Raw genomic sequence first — 19,385 nt, forward strand, 5'->3', positions numbered from 1 at the left:
CTCTAGCTAAATGACACCACTTAAGTTTGAGCACGTGGTTGTGGACTCAACTCAATAGAGGATGTAGCTAGTTCCACCAAGATAACAGAATGAAACCACTTTATCTTCATTCTCTGAGGCAGGTCTCTCCTAGGAGAGTTTCTCCAGACTTTAAGGAGAATTTCTCAAGCTTTCCCCCCAAGGCAGAGGATAGCTTTGGGGTTCCCCCCATCAGTCCCATCTTTATCCTGCTATTTTTGTCCCTACTGATCTAGTTTCTGCTTTTTATCTATTGGTCAAATCAGGTTACCAGGGGTCATATCTAGAAGTGTGTGGGTGTGTATGTATGTATTTGTACACGTGCACATACATATATACACATATATATCCTCAACGCTTAATATAGTGCTTGGCTCATAAGTGTCTAATAAATTCCAATTCATTTATTCATTCATTCATAATAGAATACACAAAGGTAAGAATATCAGACAAAAAGATTCTAAAATAGCAACAAAAATAAATCAGAAACAACTTAATTCTTACAGATATGTAGTAGGCATGTTCACAATATGGCAAAAAGAAATGAAGTCTGAAAAAATGAGAGAAAATAAGGGAAGAACTGAGTGCAGCAAAGGAATTTTGGGACAAGATAATGATAAAATTCTTAAGCTTGGAAATCAATAGAAAAATATGAAAGCAATATATCTGTGGACAGACTAGTCAAAGCAATAGTCAAAATTCAGCTTACCAAAATCATCATCATTAAATATTAATATTACAAAGATAGATTTTTTTTTTGGGGGGGGGGGGCGTGGGGTGGGGAGGGTGGGAGCGGGCGGCAGGCAAATTATACCTCTGACTTTTATTGAGCTTGTAGAGAGTCCACTAAAACCCTAAAATTCTTTTAAAGACAACTGCTATCCATGCCTCCCCCATCTTTTATTTTTGAAATTTATTTTTTTGTGTGCCCCAGTACAAGTCTTTATATTTCACTATTAAACTTTATCTTATTATCTTTTGTCCAATGTGTTAGCCTGTCAAAATCATTTGAGATTCTTGTCATTTGCAAATTTGATGAGCTATTATTTTATCTAAGTCATCAACAAAAGGGGTAAACTAAGGGCCCAGAAGTAATCCTTAGATCTCCATTTGGAGATTTCATGCCACATTGACAATGAACGAATGGCAATTATCCTTGGACATGTGAGTGCTATGAAACTGTATATCATAGCCTAAACAATGGAACATTTTAGGCTTGTCTGCTTGTTTATTTGTTATCTTCCTATTTGCATAGTTAGATAAAACTCTTTTGAAAGGTTAAGAATCCCATTGTCAAGAAATTTTGCAAGGGTCCAAAGCTTGACACAATCAGTATGATCTTATCTACTAACAAAGTTCTGGGATACCTTACAAATTATAAGGAGTCCCTCTTTGATTTAATTTCTGCACTGGATCTCTTCTATGTGATACAAAGGCATATATATACCTTTGGTAAATATACATGTCCTTGATTTATACCTTGAATAGCATATAGATATACATCAGGAAGGGACCTTAGGGATTATCTTGTTCAACTCCTTCAGTTAACAGATCTGAAACCCAGAGAATTAACCTCTTTTCCAAGCAACTTTTCCAAGAATATGCAAGTAGCATAATTGGAGTCTGAATTCATCTCTTGATTCCAAGTCAAGGACTTTTTCCAGAGCATCATATTATGTATGCTACAGTTGTAAGGCTGGAGAAACTGAGCAAAATAGAGATTAGAGAGTATTTTAATAACTTATTAAATGGAGAGATTTACTGGGACCAAATGGATCCATGGTTTGGTCCCAGGGCTGAATGAGACTATCGTCTAAAGAATCCAGCCATGAATGTCAGATACAAGATTCTTTTATAGGGTAATAAGAACAATGACATAATGGGGGAGATACTTGGATGGCGATGACCTAATGTGGGGAGGCCCCTAGGATAACATAATGGGAGATACTAGAGAGGTTCCTGATATTCTAATAACATCTAAAATGGATAAAGATCTTTATCCCATCAAACATTATGAGGGAATGATTATAGTCTAAGGTCTAAGTCACAGGGGTCCTCAAACTTTTTAAATAGGGGGCCAGTTCACTGTCTCTCAGACTGTTGGAGGGCCAGACTATAGCAAAAACAAAACCTTTGTTCTGTGGGCCTTTAAATAAAGAAACTTCACAACCCTGAGTGAGGGGGATAATTGTCCTCATCTGCCACATCTGGCCTGCAGGCCATAGTTTGAGGACCCCTGGTCTAAGATATAAGATCTTCATCCTAACATTAAGAGGGAATTGTTATAACCTGAGGCAGAGTAATTGAATGGGACAATTAGGGAAACTGAGTCAGGGAGAATTAGGGAGAACTGTGGCACAATACAATGATGTGTATATATGGGGCGAGGTAGGATGAAGTTATCATATTGGTGTGTATGTGTGTATGTGTGTGATTGAATAAAGTTAGCTCTTTCTATGTCTTTCTTCAAAAAAAAACAAATAAACTTGTATTACTTAATTTTTACTATTCATTTAATTTTTTTTAATTCCAAATTTTCTTCCATCCTTTAGCCTCTCCCTGACTCATTGAGAAGGGAAGCAATTGTGTATCTATTATCCATGTGGAAGTCAAGCAAAATATATTTTCATATATGTTGCTATATCTTTCAGTGGAATATAATGCAATTTTTTCATATGCAGAGGAGATAGCTTATTGGAGGAAAGTCTTTGAGATGGCATTTTGCTTTTCCAATCAAATAATTCTCCATAAAAAATATGCAATAAGCAAATATGAATCTTGTATTCTGTCAGTTTTATGAGAGAAAAGATATGATCTATTGTGGGATATCATTTGTGAAAATTTGTTAATATATTCATAAGAATTCCCTCTATGTGTCCAGATTTCTCTCTCTTTCTTTCACACACACATACACATATACACAAACAAACAAACACACAATAACATAGAATAGTTGGAGTTTTCTCTTTCTTTTCCTGGTAATAATAAAATCTTATGATATTTTAAAAGTTTGAGAGACATAATTTCTGGATAATTAAATAATTTTATTAAAAAAGCTAGCATGTTTATTAATAAAAATAAGTCAGTGGCACTCTTGAATGCCTAAAATCCATTTGTAAGAAAGCATTCCTGAGAGTGACAATCAACTCTGATTGGTTAATAATTAATAAGAAAATGAATGAGAAGCTCATTCAAATGAAGGATTTGGGGGTATACAACTTGGATCACCCAAATCTTTTTTTTTTTTATTTTATTATAGCTTTTTATTGACAAAACATATGCATGAGTAATTTTTCCACATTGACCCTTGCAAAAATTCTGTTCCAATTTTTCCCCACCTTCCCTCCACCCCTCCATCAGATAGCAGGTAGTCCCATACATGTTAAATATGTTAAAATATATAATATGTTAAATAAATATATGTTAAATACAATATAAGTATACATATTTATACAGTTATCTTCTGCACAAGAAAAATCAGATTTAGAAAGCAGGTAAAAATAACCTGAAAAGTAAAACAAAAATGCAAGCAAACAATAACAGAAAGAATGGAAATGCTATATTGTGATCCATACTCATTTCCCAGTGTTCTTTCACTGGGTGTAGCTGGTTCATTCATTACAGATCAATTGGAACCGATTTGGATCTTCTCATTGTTGAAGATAGCCACTTCCCTCAGAATCCTCATATACTATTGTTGTTGAAGTGTATAATGATCTCCTGGTTCTGCTTATTTCACTTAGCATCAGTTCATGTAAGTCTCTGCAAGCCTCTCTGTATTCATCCTGCTGGTCATTTCTTACAGAACAGAACGGAACAATAATATTCCATAACATTCATATACCACAGCCATTCTCCAATTGATGGGAATCCATTCAATTTCCAGTTTCTAGCCACTACAAAGAGGGCTGCCACAAACATTTTGGCACATACCCTTCTTTAATATCTCTTTGGGATATAAGCTCAGTAGTAACATTGTTGGATCAAAAGATATGTACAATTTGATAACATTTTGAGTATAGTTCCAAATTGCTCTTCAGAATGGTTGGATCCATTCACAACTCCACCAACAATGTATCAGTGTCCCAATTTTTCCACATCCCCTCCAACATTTGTAGTTATCTTTTCCTGTCATCTTAGCCAATATGAGAGGTATGTAGTGATATATGAGAGTTGTCTTAATTTGTGTTTCTCTAATCAATAATGATTTGGAACACATTTTCATATGAGTAGAAATAGTTTCAATTTCATCATCTGAAAATTGTCTGTTCATATCCTTTGACCATTTATCAATTGGAGAATGGCTTGATTTCTTATAAATTAGAGTTAATTCTCTATATATTTTGAAAATGAGGCCTGTATCAGAACCTTTAATATAAAAATATTTTCCCAGTTTATTGCTACCCCAGATTAATCTGGTTTGCATTAGTTTTGTTTGTTCAAAAGCTTTATAACTTGATATAACCAAAATTTTCTATTTTGTGATCAATAATGATCTCTAGTTCTTCTTTGGTCACAGAGGTAAACTTTTTTTTGGTCTGAGAGGTAAACTATCCTATGTTTTTCTAATTTACTTATAATCTCATTCTTTATTCTAGATAATGAATCCATTTTGATCTTATCTTGGTATACAGTGTTAAGTGTGGGTCCATGCCTAGTTTCTGCCATTCTAATTTCCAATTTTCTGAGCACTTTTGGTCAAATAGTGAATTTTTATCTTCCAAAAGTTGGGGGTCTTTGGGTTTGTCAAACACTAGATTGCTATTGTTATTGACTATTTTGTCTTGTGAACCTAACTTATTCCACTGATCAACTAGTCTATTTCTTAGCCAGTAACAAATGGTTTTGGTGACCACTCTTTATAATATAGTTTTAGATCAGGTACAGCTAGGCCACGTTCATCTGATTTTTTTTTTTTTTTCATTAGTTCCCTTGAAATTCTCGACCTTTTGTTCTTCCAGATGAATTTTATTGTTATTTTTTTTTTTAGGTCATTAAATAATTTCTTGGGAGTCTAATTGCCATAGCACTAAATAGAAAGATTAGTTTAGGGAGTATTCTCATCTTTATTATATTCGTTTGGCCTATCCAAGAGCACTTAATATTTTTCCAATTGATTAGATTTGACTTTATTTGTGTGGAAAGTGTTTTTTAGTTTTGCTAATATAGTTCCTGACTTTCCCTTGCCAGATAGATTCCCAAATATTTTATACTATCAAAAGGTATTTTAAATGGAATTTCTCTTTATATCTCTTGCTGTTGGATTTTGTTAGTGCTATATAAAAATGCTGATGATTGATGTGGATTGATTTTGTATCCTGCAACTTTGCTAAAATTGTGGATTATTTCTAATAGCTTTTTAGTAGAATCTCTTGGGTTCTCTAAGTATACCATCATATCATCTGCAAAGAGTGATAATTTAGTTTCCTCATTACCTACTCTAATTCCTTTAATCTCTTTTTCAACTCTTATAGCATTTCTAATACAATATTGAATAATAATGGTGATAATGGGCAACCTTGTTTTACTTCTGATCTTATTGGGAATGGTTCTAGTTTATCCCCATTACATATGATGCTTACTGATGGTTTTCAATAGATGCTACTATTTTAAGGAAAAGTGCATTTATTCCTATACCCTCTAGTGTTTTTAAATAGGAATGGGTATTGGATTTTAATCCAACTGCTTTTTCTGCATCTATTGAGATGATCATTTGGTTTTTGTTAATTTGGTGATTGATATCAATTATGCTAATAGTTTTCCTAATATTGGACCAGCCCTGCATTCCTGATATAAATCCTATTTGGTCATAGTGTGTTATCCTGGGGATGATATTCTGTAATCTCTTTGCTAATATTTTATTTAAGATTTTTGCACCAACATTCATTAGGGAGATTGTTCTATATTTTTTTTTCTCTGTTTTCATCCTACCTGGTTTAGGTATCAATACCATGAGTGTGTCACAAAAGGATTTGGATAGGACTCCCTCAATCTCTATTTTTTCAAATAGTTTATATAGCATTGGAGTTCATTGTTCTTTAAATGTTTGGTAGAATTCATATATAAATCCATCTGGTCTTGGGGATTTTTTCTTAGGGAGTTGATTAATAGCTTGTTATATATTTCTCTATATTTTTGAAGGTACTCATCCATTTTATTTATCAAATTTGTTGGCATAAAGTTGGGCAAAGTAACTCCTAATTATCTCCTAATTATCGCTCTAATTTCCTCTTTATTAGTGGAAAGTTCTCCCTCTTCATTTTTAAGATTAACAATTTGATTTTCCTCTTTCCTTTTTCTAATTAAATTTACCAAGGGTTTATCTATTTTGTTGTTTTTTTTCATAGAACCAACTCCTAGTTTTATTTATTAATTCAATAGTTTTTTTTTTTCAATTTTATTAATCTCTCCCTTTATTTTTAGAATTTCAGGTTTAGTGTTTGATTAGGGGGTTTTAATTTTCTCTTTTTCTAGATTTTTAGTTGCAATCCTAAGTCATTGATTTTCTCTTTCTCTATTTTATGCAAATAGGCCTCTAAAAATATAAAATTTCCCCTTATTACCACTTTGACTATATCCCACAAATTTTGGTATGTCATCTCATTATAGTCATTCTCTTGGGTGAAATTATTGTGTCTAGGATTTGCTGTTTCGCCCATTCATTCTTTAGGATGAGATTATTTAGTTTCCACTTACCTTTTGGTCTATTTCCCCTAGTTTTTATTGAATATAATTTTTATTGAATCATGATGTGAAAAGGATGCACTTACTATTTCTGCCTTTCTGCATTTGCATTTGAGGTGTTTATGTCCTAATATATGGTCAATTTTTATATAGATTCCATGAGAAGTAAGTGTACTCATTTCTGTCTCCATTTAGTTTTCTCTAAACATCTCTCATTCCTAACTTTTCAAGTGTTCTATTTATCTCTTTACCTGCTTTTTAATTTATTTTGTGGTTTGATTTACCTAATTCTGAGAGTGCAAGGTTAAGATATCCCATTATCATAGTTTTTCTGTCTATTTCTTCTTGCAGCTCTCTTAATTTCTCCTTTAGGAATTTAGATGCTATATTCTTTGGTGCATATATGTTTAGTATTTATATTGCTTCATTATCTATGGTACCCTTTAGCAAAATATATTGCCCTTCCTTATCTGTTTTAATTGTATCAGTTTTTGCTTTAGCTTGATCTGAGATCAGGATGGCTACCCCTGCTTTTTTTTTTTTTTTTTTTTTTTTTTTTTTTTTTTTTTTTAACTTCATCTGAAACATAGTAGATTCTACTCCAGTCTTTTACTTTTACTCTGTATATATCATCTGCTTCAATTGTGTAAGTAACATATTGAAGCATTCTGGCTTTTAATCCAATCTGCTATCTGCTTCTGCTTTATGGGGGAGTTTATCCCATTCACATTTATGGTTAAAACTACTAATTCTGTATTTCCTGCCATCTTGTTTTCCTCACATCATGTTTTTCTCTTTCCTTTACCCCTTAGTCCCCTCCCCAGTATTAAATTTATGAGCATCACTTGCCTCACACAATCTTCCCTCTTTAGAATCCCTCCCACCCCTTAGAGTTTCTCCCTTTTCTCAAATATTTACTTTACAATGTCTATATTCCCTTCTATTTATCCTACCCCTTTCCTTTTCACTTTTCCCCTCCCACCTTTTAATGAGGCAGGAGAAGTTTCTCTGTAAATTGAATATGTCTAATATTTTCTCTTTGAGCTAATTCTGATCAGAGTAAGATTCATACTATGTTCATCCCCCTCCCTTCTTTCCCTCAGATATAATAGATTTCCTTTGCCTTTTCGTGAGATGTAGTACCTCCACTTTTCCCATTTTCTGATACAATTTTCTTTCCACCTCTAGATCCTTTTTTTTATAACAGTAAAACCAAATTATACATGTATTCTTTATGTATATCCACAACAGAAATATAGATCTCAAGAGTTTTTTTTACCTTTTTATGCTTCTCTTGAGTCCTATATTTGGAGGTCAAACTTTTTGTTTAGCTCTGGTTTTTTCATCAGAAATAAATGGAATTCACCTATTTCATTGAATGCCCATCTTCTTCCCTGGGAAAAATGCTCAATTTGGCTGGGTAAATATTCTTGGCTGCATACCAAGTTCCTTTGCCCTTTGGAATATCAGATTCTAGGACCTTTGATCCTTCAATGTGGATACTGCTAAATCCTGAATACTCCTTATTGTGCCTCCTCGGTATTTGAATTTTTCTTTCTGGCTGCTTGTAGTATTTTTTGGGAAAAAATCTGATAGGTCTGGAATTTAGCCAGGAATTTAGAAAGGAACTTTCTTGGAGTTTTAATTTTGGGATTTCTTTCAGTAGGTGATTGATAAATTCTTTCACTGTCTATTTTATCTTCAAGATTATATGTTCTCTTTGATGATTTCCTCAAAAATAGTGTCTAGGCTCTTTTTTTCATTATGACTTTCAAGGGATTTCCGGCCAAGATGGCAGAGAGAAGGCGCACAGCTGTGTAAACTCTGCATTTTCTCTCAGAATTCATTTCATTACAAGCCTCTGAATTAATGCTTGACTGAAAAAAAAACCCACAAGTAGTTACCAAGAGAAGCCATCCTTGAGATTCGCCAGGAAAGTTTGTCTTTGAGTCTTCTCTGACAAAATGAGCAAAAAATTGAAAAGGACCTTAACCCTTGACAGCTTCTATATGGATAGAGAGCAGACTCTAAACCCTGAGGAGACTAAAAACAGACTATCTCCAGGTGACTCCCCAAAGGAGGAGATCATCTGTTCCTCAGCAGAGATATCTCAAAGAAGAAATTAAAAAGGCCCTCACAAGAGAGCTAGAAGTAAAATAGGAAAAGGAGAGGGAGGCTTGGCAAGAGAGTCTGAAGAAGTCATCCCACTCATTTAAAGACAGAGTGGATAAAGAAATCAAATCCTTGAAAAATAGGATTAGTGAAATGGAAACAGAAAATAGCTCTCTAAAAAATAAAATTGGCGAAATGGAAAAAAAAAATTCCATAGAACAAAAGAACTCAATTGGACAATTAGAAAAAGATATTTAAAAAGTGAATGAAGAAAATACTTCATTGAAAATCAGAATCGAACAAATGGAATTGAATGACTCGAAGAGACAAGAAGAATCAATCAGGCAAAACCAAAAAAATCAAACAATGGAACAGAATGTGAAATACCTTCTTGGGAAAACAACAGATCTCGAAAATAGATCCAGGAGAGACAATCTGAGAATTATTGGACTCCCAGAAAAGTATGATGAAAAAAAGAGCCTGGACACTATTTTCCAGGAAATTATCAAAGAGAACTGCCCAGAAGTCATAGAAACAGAGGGTAAAATAGACATTGAAAGAATTCATCGATCACCTACTGAAAGGGATCCTAAAATCAAAACACCAAGAAATATAGTGGCCAAATGCCAGAACCCTCAGATGAAGGAAAAAATACTGAAAGCAGCTAGAAAAACCCAATTCAAGTATCGAAGAGCCACAATAAGGCTCACCCAGGATCTAGCAGCATCCACATTAAAGGATCGAAGGGCCTGGAATATGATATTTTGAAAGGCTAAGGAACTTGGTATGCAACCAAAAATAACTTACCAAGCCAGAATGAGCATCTTTTTCCAGAGAAAAAGATGGACATTCAACAAAATATGCGAATTTCACCTATTTTTGATGAAAAAACCAGAACTTAACAAAAAGTTTGATCTACAAATATAGAACTCAAGAGAAACCTAAAAAGGTAAAAAGAAATCTTGAGAACTATATTTATGCTATAAAGATGTATAAAGGTATACATGTATACCTTGTTCTAGAACACTAGTTGTGGAAAGGACATTGTACCAGAAAAAGGGCAAAGTAGGGGTACTACATCTCTTCAAGAGGCAAAGGAAACCTATTATATATCTGAGAGAAAGAATGGAGGGGGATGAATATAGTGGGTATCTTACTGCTTTCTGAATTGGCTTTAAGAGAAAAATTTTAGACATATTCAATTTATGGTGAAACTTCTCCCATCTCATTGAAAAGTGAGAAGGGAAAAGTGAAAAGGGAAGGAATAAGCTAAGTGGAAGGGAATACGGAAACTGTGAGGGAAAAGGGTAAGATAGGGGGAAGAACTCTAAGGTGGGGGGAAAAAGGAAAGGCTGTGAGAAGCAAGTGGTGCTCACAAGCTTAATATTGGGAAGGGGGGTAAGGGGAAAAGAAGGGAGAAAAGCATAAACAGGGGTTAACAAAATGACAAGTAATATAGAATTAGTCATTTTAACCATAAATGTGAACGGGGTAAACTCCCCCATAAAGAGGAAGTGGTTAGCAGAATGGATTAAAAGCCAGACTCCTACAATATGTTGTTTCCAGGAAACACACCTGAAGCAGAGAGATACATGCAGGTTAAAGGTAAAAGGTTGGAGCAAAATCTACTATGCTTCAGGTGAAGTCAAAAAAACAGGGGTAGCCATCCTGATCTCAGATCAAGCTAAAGCAAAAAAAAAAAAAAAAAAAAAAAAAAAAAAAAGAGAGAGATAGGAAGGGAACTATATCTTGCTAAAGGGTAGTATAGATAATGAAGTAATATCAATATTAAACATATATGCATCAAGTGGTGTAACATCTAAATTCTTAAAAGAGAAATTAAGAGAGCTGCAAGAAGAAATAGACAGCACAACTATAATAGTGGGAGATCTCAACCTTGCACTCTCAGAATTAGAGAAATCAAACCACAAAATAAATAAGAAGTCAAAGAGGCAAATAAAATACTAGAAAAATTAGATATGATAGATCTCTGGAGAAAACATAATGGAGACAGAAAGAAGTACACTTTATTTTTAGCAGTTCATGGAACCTATACAAAAATTGACCATATATTAGGACATAAAAACCTCAAACTCAAATGCAGTAAGGCAAAAACAGTAAATGCATCCTTTTCAGACTTTCAAGGAGTCCAGTAATCTTTAGACTCTCTCTCCTAGATCTATTTTCCAGGTCTGTTGTTTTCCCAAGTAGGTATTTAACATTTTTTCTTTTTCATTTTTTTGGTTTTCCTTGACTTATTCTTGGTGTCTCATTGAATCATTCATTTCGATTTGTTCAATTCTGATTTTTAATGAATTATTTTCTTCATTTATTTTTTTTATTTCTTTTTGTAATTGTCCAATTGAGTTTTTAAATGAGTTGTTTTGTTTTATGGAATTTTTTTCCATTTCACAAATTTTTTAAAAGAAGTTATTTCTTTTTCCCATTCACAAATTCCCGTTTTTTTTTTTTTTTTTTTTTTTTTGTTTTTAGGGAGTTGTTTTATTTTTCCACTCTATCTTTTAATGAATTATATGCCTTATCCAGATCTTCTTGTAAAGCTTCCCTTTCCTTTTCCCATTTTTCTTCTAGCTCTCTTTTAAGATCCTTTTCAATTTCTTCTATGAGAGCCTTATGTGGTGGGCATTAGAGCATATCCACCTTTGGGTTTTCATCTAGAGATAGGCTGTTTTTAGTCTCCTCAGCTTTTGAAATCTGCTCTTTTTCAGTATAGAAGCTATCTATAGTTAGAGCCTGCTTTGCCTTTTTACTCATTAAAACAACAACAACAAAAACCACTGCAGTCTCCTTTTGGGGTAATGGGGTATTTCCAAGCTGCCTCTACAGACAACAGGAAGTAGCAGTGAAGCAGCAGTGGGATAGTAGTGGTTGCACTGGGATTAATGGCTACTCTGAGAGCATGCTGAGTCCCTTCTAGTGTTGAGTGTGTCAGGTCCTGAGAGACTCTAGCGTTTTGGAGTTATAGTCTTTACATTCTGTGTTTATAGCTTCCCTGATGATCTACTGGCTTGCTCCCAGGGCAGAGTAGCTTGACACTGTTGATAGAGTTCTCCCTACAGATTTTCCATGGAGACCACACCCTGCCCCATTCTAGTCTGCTCATTGTGAGCTGTTCTATGTGATCTCATTGCCTATCTGCCTGAGTCTATGCCTGGCCTAGTGTAATGTTCTTTGTTTCGGTTTTCTGAGAGCAGCCTTTGTTTCAGTTCATAATCACCACAAGTGCAGCCAGGTGTTAAAGTCCAAATCCTTTATTGTCTTCTTTCCTGGAGCCCTGGCCAGCTTTCTTGAGGCCTTCCTGAATGTGTCTTGGTTGGTCCCTTAGTTAGGGGAGGCAGGAGGACCACCACCAATGTCTCTATCTTCCCTAGTTCTGATTCTGGCTGAGTTTGGCCAAGCTTATATGCTTATTATAAATGTGAATCTTGTAGAACTATATTAAGTACTAAGAACATGTATTGAACAACTATTTTCTTTTATCAATTCCACTGACTTAACACCTTGTTTCAAGTTCAGAGTTCTAGCCCATAACAGCCTAGCCCCTTTCTGTCCCCACAAGTGGGCAAAAACAGACCTTTTCTAGCAAGTTTCGAAATTATCTTCTGTTGGTAATGTATTGTACTCCCAATATTCGTGGGTTCTGACAGTCAAGTAGTAATTCAGAGACTGAGTTTTGTAAAAATCATTTGAGGGTAGAGGAGAGCTCAGAAAAACATGTCTGTGTCCTCTCCACCATTTAGCTCCACCCTCCCAGTCACCCAAGTCTTGATCAAAGAAATTTATCAATTTCTATATCAACTGTCTGACAGAGGAGAGAACCAACATTTTCCCAGTCTATCTTGAGCAGGAATCCATCTATTAATCTGATCTTAGAATTTCTTTTACTGTCTTTGAGAAAGTTTTCCCACACTGGTTGATTTCTGGATGAGGTAGTAAAAAAAAAAGAAAAAATCTTGATTTTGATTCAATAATTAATTATTAATACAAGAGAGAAAGTAATTTTTCTCAGTCTGAAATTTTTTATGCCAAAGACTTTGAGAATTAATACCTCAATACTTTCACAACTGTTTTACCTCTAAAATGTACATTCTTAGTATATGTATGCTTGATTCAGTCAAACTAAATTTCCTATCTTTGTTTTTTTCAGTCCCATTTCTGATTTCCTTTTTTTAAGTATACCTGGAACTGTGAAGTTAGAGTCCAAATGCTAATAGTTCAACTGTCTTTGATAGTGAAGGGAGATTGTTATGAAGAAGTTTGTTGTAAAGATCATAATAAGTATTTCCATTGTTTGATCTGTTTGTTATACTTGTTTCATTTTCGTTCATAAATGCTCTTGGAATAATTTTGCTCTGCTGGGTCTCTGAACAAGCTTTCTTTAAACTGGTTTTTCCCTCCTTGCTTCTCTCTGTTTTATGAGGCAATAGTGCTCACAATATTCCACTATACTTCTCCATAAGATTTTGTAAACATGTTTACATTCTAAAATTGTCAGCCTTTGGCTGCCACATTGCTCTGTTTGACAAGGAAGTCAGTTGTTTGATGACTGATTTTTTTTGGTTCTTTAGGTGTGCACATTAGAACAACTGCTTTATATCAGTCATATTTTTGTATGAAATAATCATAATCAGTGTGATGTATTTTCTTCCACCCATTTTCTCCCTTTTTTTTTTAACATCAGCAACTCTTTTCAATATGTTTAAATATGTTAAATACATAAAAATATATTATGTAAATATGTTTACATAAATATGTAAAAATAAATAATATAATGTTTTAAATGTTAAATATTAAATAAATAAACCAACAATATGGAGTTGTTTTAATTTTAACTTAATAACATGTTTTTTTTCTAATTTATAGTCTTTTTTTCCTTTAAATTAATTGTAACCTTTGTTATTATTATAACAATAATCTTTGACAAGACACAAACACCTAATTTGGGAATGACTTTGTCATATTCCATCTATTAAAATATAATACCCAATACATTTAGTGCTTTGTCCTTCTTTTCTTGAAGAGGATTAATAGAATGAATGTGGGTATGATTTTTCTGTGTAGCTTATAAATTTTTGGATTCTTTTTTTCCTTATTTCCAACATGTGTTTTCTTAATTGTGTTTACATATTTCCAACTTTTCAACTTTGAAGTCATTGAATATTAAAAGATAGTATTTTAGAGAATGTTATCAAGTCCTTTTAAGAATTTCTCTACCTTTTTGTCCTCTGTAACAGATGGTAGTAGATGAGCTGTAATAATTTTCATGGAGTCTTTTAAAAATTCTTTTAATGAATCTCTGTGATACAGATGACCAAATGTTCCATGAAATGATGCTTCTTATTGCCTTTGGAGGCATCATAAAACTAATAACAAAATGCCTTTATTTGTTCTCCAAGTGAACTTGGGAGCCATCTTTCCATGAATCTACTAATTAATTTTATCTTTTCAAATCTCTCCTTTTTTTAGTCTGTTATCCACATAGCACCAAAGTGATAATCCTAATTATAATCTGATCATTTCACGTCCTTGCTTAAAAGTCCAATAGATCTCTATTCTTTCTAAGATAAAATACAAAATCCTCTGTAGGCATTTAGGGCATTATTAGATTGTGAACTCTTTGAGGAACTGTCTTTTGTCTCTTTTTATATCTTAGAACTTAGCACAAGAACCAGGAGATCATTATACACTTTGACAACGATATTGTATGAGGACATATTTTGATGGAAGTGGATTTCTTTGACAAAGAGACCTGAGTTTCAATTGATAAATGACGGACAAAAGCAGCTACACCCAAAGAAAGAACACTGGGAAACGAATGTAAACTATCTGCATTTTTGTTTTTCTTCCCGGATTATTTATACCTTCTGAATCCAATTCTCCCTACGCAACAAGAGAACTGTTCGGTTCTGCAAACATATATTGTATCTAGGATATACTGCAACATATCCAACATATAAAGGACTGCTTGCCATCTAGGGGAGGGGGTGGAGGGAGGGAGGGGGAAAAAAATCGGAACAGAAACGAGTGTCAATATAATGTAATTATTAAATAAAAAATTAAAAAAAAAAAAGAACTTAGCACAGTACTTGGCACATATGAGGTACTTAATAAATATTTGTTGATTGATTGCTTCTGGCTCATTTTTCCAGTCTTATTATATAATACTCTTGCCCATAGGGTCTTCAGATCAATCAAACTGGCCTTTTTGCTCTTCTTCACACATTACATGTGTTGTCTCTGTGCATTTGCATAGGCTGTGCCTTCCTCCCATAATCATAGATTCCTTTCTATCTCGTTTTCTTCAAAGTTCAGCTCAAGTGGTGCTTTCTATATGAGTCCTTTCCAGATCTCTGTTCCATCCTCTCCTGAAGTTGCTAGAACTGACAGAAAAAGAATTTATGGTCCTTGACTTTTTTTTAATAACTTTTTATTGATAGAACTCATGCCAGGGTAATTTTTTACAACATTATCCCTTGCATTCACTTCTGTTCCGAGTTTTCCCCTCCCTCCCTCCACCCCCTCCCCCAGATGGTCCTTGACTTTCTTAGCATCTTCCCAGATTTCAGTTCATTGGATTTTGGTTTTAAGAGATAAGATAACATAAATTCCAGAAAAAACTAATTCTCACAACTGGATATTGCATCAATAGTGGTCATCAGTTGGCGGTAGTCCTATGGCTACCTAGGAGGACAAAGGGAGGTGAAGCCCCTTATACAAATACAAATCTAAGATAAAAAAGGCCCCAGATCCCTATGAATTCATCAATTATGAGTTAGCTGCTTAAGTATGAACACAAGGCAAGGTATACATTTTTTTTTTTTTGATTCAGAGGCTATACTTGTAAGCTCCTAAATTAGCCAAGCTCTTTTTGTCTATATGTCTACATATCCTTCTGGAGAAAGGGACTTAATTTAACTAGTCTGGATCACTTGGTCATTTCTCTTCGCAATACTGATCATGAACATAAGGAAGAAAACCACCAGGAAGAGAATAATAGCTTCTGAGCCAACATCTGTAACAGAGCATGAAGAAAGCAGAGATTCTATAAAGAACTTGGTGGGATCCTCCAAAATAATTCAATTTGACCATAATACACTGAAACTTAAAGGCAAATAAGATTTTAAAAGAACTACTAGAAAATGTAGTTCATGATCTGGAAATGAGAATGAAAAAAGTTTTGTGGACTTTACAGAATTCTCACACTCAGATAGCATGAGAACTTTCTTCCAGAAGGGGACTGAGCATCGAGTAACATTACAAAACAATCATTCCATATTAAACAAACAACCATTACAAACTATACCAAGCACTGGAGACAAAACACAAAATGGACCCCGTCCTCATGAGCATACATGCTATTAGTTTTTAGTGCCTAAAAACATGTATGCTATAAATATAAGTTAGAACATAGGAGAAGACTAGAAGCTGGGAGGATCAGGAAAGGCCAGTTGAATATTGAAGAAAACTAATGATTCCAAGAGAGGGAGATGAGGAGGGAGTACATTCCAGTCCTAGGTGACATTCTATGCAAATGTGTGGATGTGGGAGATAGAATTTTCTGTTAGCTGGGAAGGTAGATTGGAACTGGTAGATTGGAATGACATGATCAGACCACTGCTTTAGAAATATCAATGACAATTGTGTGGATAAAGGAATGGAGAGGGAAGGGATTTGTAGTATGAAGGATAGTAGTTATATTGCAACACTTAATTTGCATATATTATTTATTGTATATGTGTAGACACATAAATTTTGCCCACTCTTATTACTTCATGTGAGTGTATGATCAAGACCTGAGAAACCCTCACAAAGGTCACAACTGTGTGCTGTATGTCATAACTTATAAGAGTAACTATATGTCAAGCCAGTCTCCTTATATATATTCAATGTTGGTTCCAAAACATCTAAACAGACCTGAGGTATAGATCATGTATGTAAGAAATAGAGATAATGCTTCACAATCTCAGAAGGAGCAGAGCTGGGACTTCAGATATAAACATCCCTGGAGACCAAGCCAGTCTTGGCACTGCTCTGCTTTGCATCATTTGTATTTTGTATTGGTGCCAATATATGAATTCAGGAGAATTAGATCCCAGAGTGCTGAAATGTCTGTAATTGGGAGGACAAATTCAGCCACATCTCATGCTCAATGGCACTGACCAGCTGAGGATGAATATCCTTGATAACATCATTGATAAAATCAGTGCCAAGGAAACAAAAGTATATAAGGTGTTCATCCTATGAGGAGGGTAATGGTGATTTTAGTGTAGTGTAGTGTAGGGTAAAGTTTAGGGTAACACCCAACATTTGTAGGGTGTTTAAGAGTTTTCAAAACACTTTATACATATCACATTTAATCCCCACTCTAACTCTGTGAGGCTGGTACTACCATTATCTGGATTCCATAAGTGAAGAAAGTGAGAGAAGTTAAATGACTTTAGGTAGGATTGAAGCCAGGTCCTCCAGCCTCTAATTGCAACACTCTCTTCATGGTGCCACTAAGGCTGGACCACAAGGAACTCCTAAGGAAATGGGGATTCAAACTTCCAATCTTTCTACTGGTGTCACCTTGAGCAGGTAAGACACTGAGCTTAAATAAGCCTCAATTTCTTCCTCTGTAAGGCCCCTAAAATCCCTTCTAACTTTATGCCTTATGAAACTCTTTAGATTAATGCAATTAGAATACTGAGAGGTTATGTAATTCGTCAATTGTGTCAAAAATAGTTTTTGAATTTAGGTCTTTCAGGAAGCCTGAAAGACTTCCAAGGCTTTTCTTTATCTACTAGGCCATACTACTTTTCTTCAAAAAAAGAGAGTGATTTCTGAGGTCTAAGAAGAAGGGACGATTTGGGGGATTATGGATGGTTTTGTGGAGGAGTTAACATTAGAATTAGGTTCCTTAAATGATGTGAAAGAATTCACTAGATCATGATAGAAGATGAACTTTCCAATCATAGAGAATTATATGACAGAAGAAATAGAAGGAGAAAGGCCTATACTTGTAAGAAACAGAAGGGGAAAGGCCTATACCTGGGAAACAGAAGGGGAAAGGCTTATACCTGTAAAAAACAGGAGGAGGAAAGCCTACATCTGTTTATCTTGAAATGAAAGTATAAGTAATGTGAGGTAAGGCTCAAAAGTTAGGATGGATCAACATTATGGAGAGCCTTGAAAGTCAGGAAAAAGAATTGAAGTTCACTTTGGAAACAAAACTGAATGAAGTGGCCAGAGATATACCTAAGAAAGATGATTCTGTCTCTAATATAAAGGGTAGAATGGAAGCAGAAAAAAGTGGAACAGAAAACATACTAAGAATCTATTGCAATAGACCAGGAAGGTGATAATTAAAATGTGATTGATATTAGATGGTAGTGGAAAAAAGGATGTTACAGATAAGAAAGATGTGTTAGTAGAATTAACTTGACTTATAAACTGGAGCACAAAAGGAAGAGCTAAAATAACCCCAAGATTGCAAACATGGGAAATTGGGTGAATGAAGAAATATTGTAATTAGAAAATTATTGTTTAGGGAAAGGCTAATGAATTTGGCTTTCGATAAAATGAGTTTGAAGTACTACTGGGACATCATGATGCACCAGACAGTTGTAGTTACCTATCTGGATCCTAGAAAAGAAAGTTAGACCTAGAGAGGAAAAAAGTGGGTAAATCATCTTCATAGAGATGTTAAATGAAATCCTATGAGAAATGAGCCTGATGACAAAGAGGGTACAGAGATAAAAAAAAGACCAACAATCCATGTTGAAGAAGATAGGACTGAAAAAGGAGTGGTCAGATATGTTAAAGAAAAACAAGGAGAAAAGGAAGGAAAGAATACTGAGTAGGAAGTAGGTGCTAGTAGTGTCAAAAATTGAACAGATATCAAATAGCATTTTTCAACTTGAAGCTTACATCTGAAAAACAGTCATTAGGTTTGATTATTATGAGCTCACTGGTGATCTTTGGGGTAAAAAAAATACAATTTCACTAGAATTGTTGTGCTAGAAGCTGGATTGCAAAGAACTGAGGAAACAGTGAGTAATAGGGAAGTGGAAGCACCAGGTTTAGTCAATGTTTTCAAGAAGTTGAATAGTGAAAGAGAAGAGAGAAATGAACTTAGATGAATCAAGGAAGGATTATTTTTTTTAATATCATAGAGAGGATATTTGTAGGAAAATGGAAATGAAGAGATTGAAGTTACATGAAAGAGAGGAGATGAATGCTGAAGCAAGATCAAAAAAAGGTAGATAGAAAGGTTCAGGTAGAATGATTTTCCTTAATAAGGAGTACTGATGTTTTCCCCCCTACATTTAAGGTGAAGGAAGAGATAAAGGTTCGATGTTGTGAAGGTTCAAAACATGAAAGAGGAGATTATTGGATGGCCGCCTTTTCTGCTAGAGTATGGGACCCAACCGAGAGGGAGTACCAAGGCCACCTCAACCTTTGGTGCACAGTAAATTTTCTGCCATGTTGCAGAAATGCCCTTATTGAGCAAGGAGCAGTGATGTGTGTCATGGGAACAGGTTTCAGCCTGATGGTCACAATTGTAGTTG

General features: G+C 34.5%; 1 long non-coding RNA gene across 1 annotated transcript in view; it reads left to right on the top strand.

The window, feature by feature from the left end:
- Positions 1-14,795, top strand: part of LOC127538811 (uncharacterized) — a 69,363-nt gene extending 54,568 nt beyond the window's left edge. The window contains exon 4 of the long non-coding RNA XR_007947762.1: positions 14,489-14,795. This is a non-coding gene — a long non-coding RNA (uncharacterized LOC127538811). The remainder of the gene's footprint in view (positions 1-14,488) is intronic.
- The last annotated feature ends 4,590 nt before the right edge of the window (positions 14,796-19,385 follow it).

This window comes from Antechinus flavipes, chromosome 1 (assembly GCF_016432865.1).
Source record: "Antechinus flavipes isolate AdamAnt ecotype Samford, QLD, Australia chromosome 1, AdamAnt_v2, whole genome shotgun sequence".
In the NCBI taxonomy this organism is placed as follows: domain Eukaryota; kingdom Metazoa; phylum Chordata; class Mammalia; order Dasyuromorphia; family Dasyuridae; genus Antechinus; species Antechinus flavipes.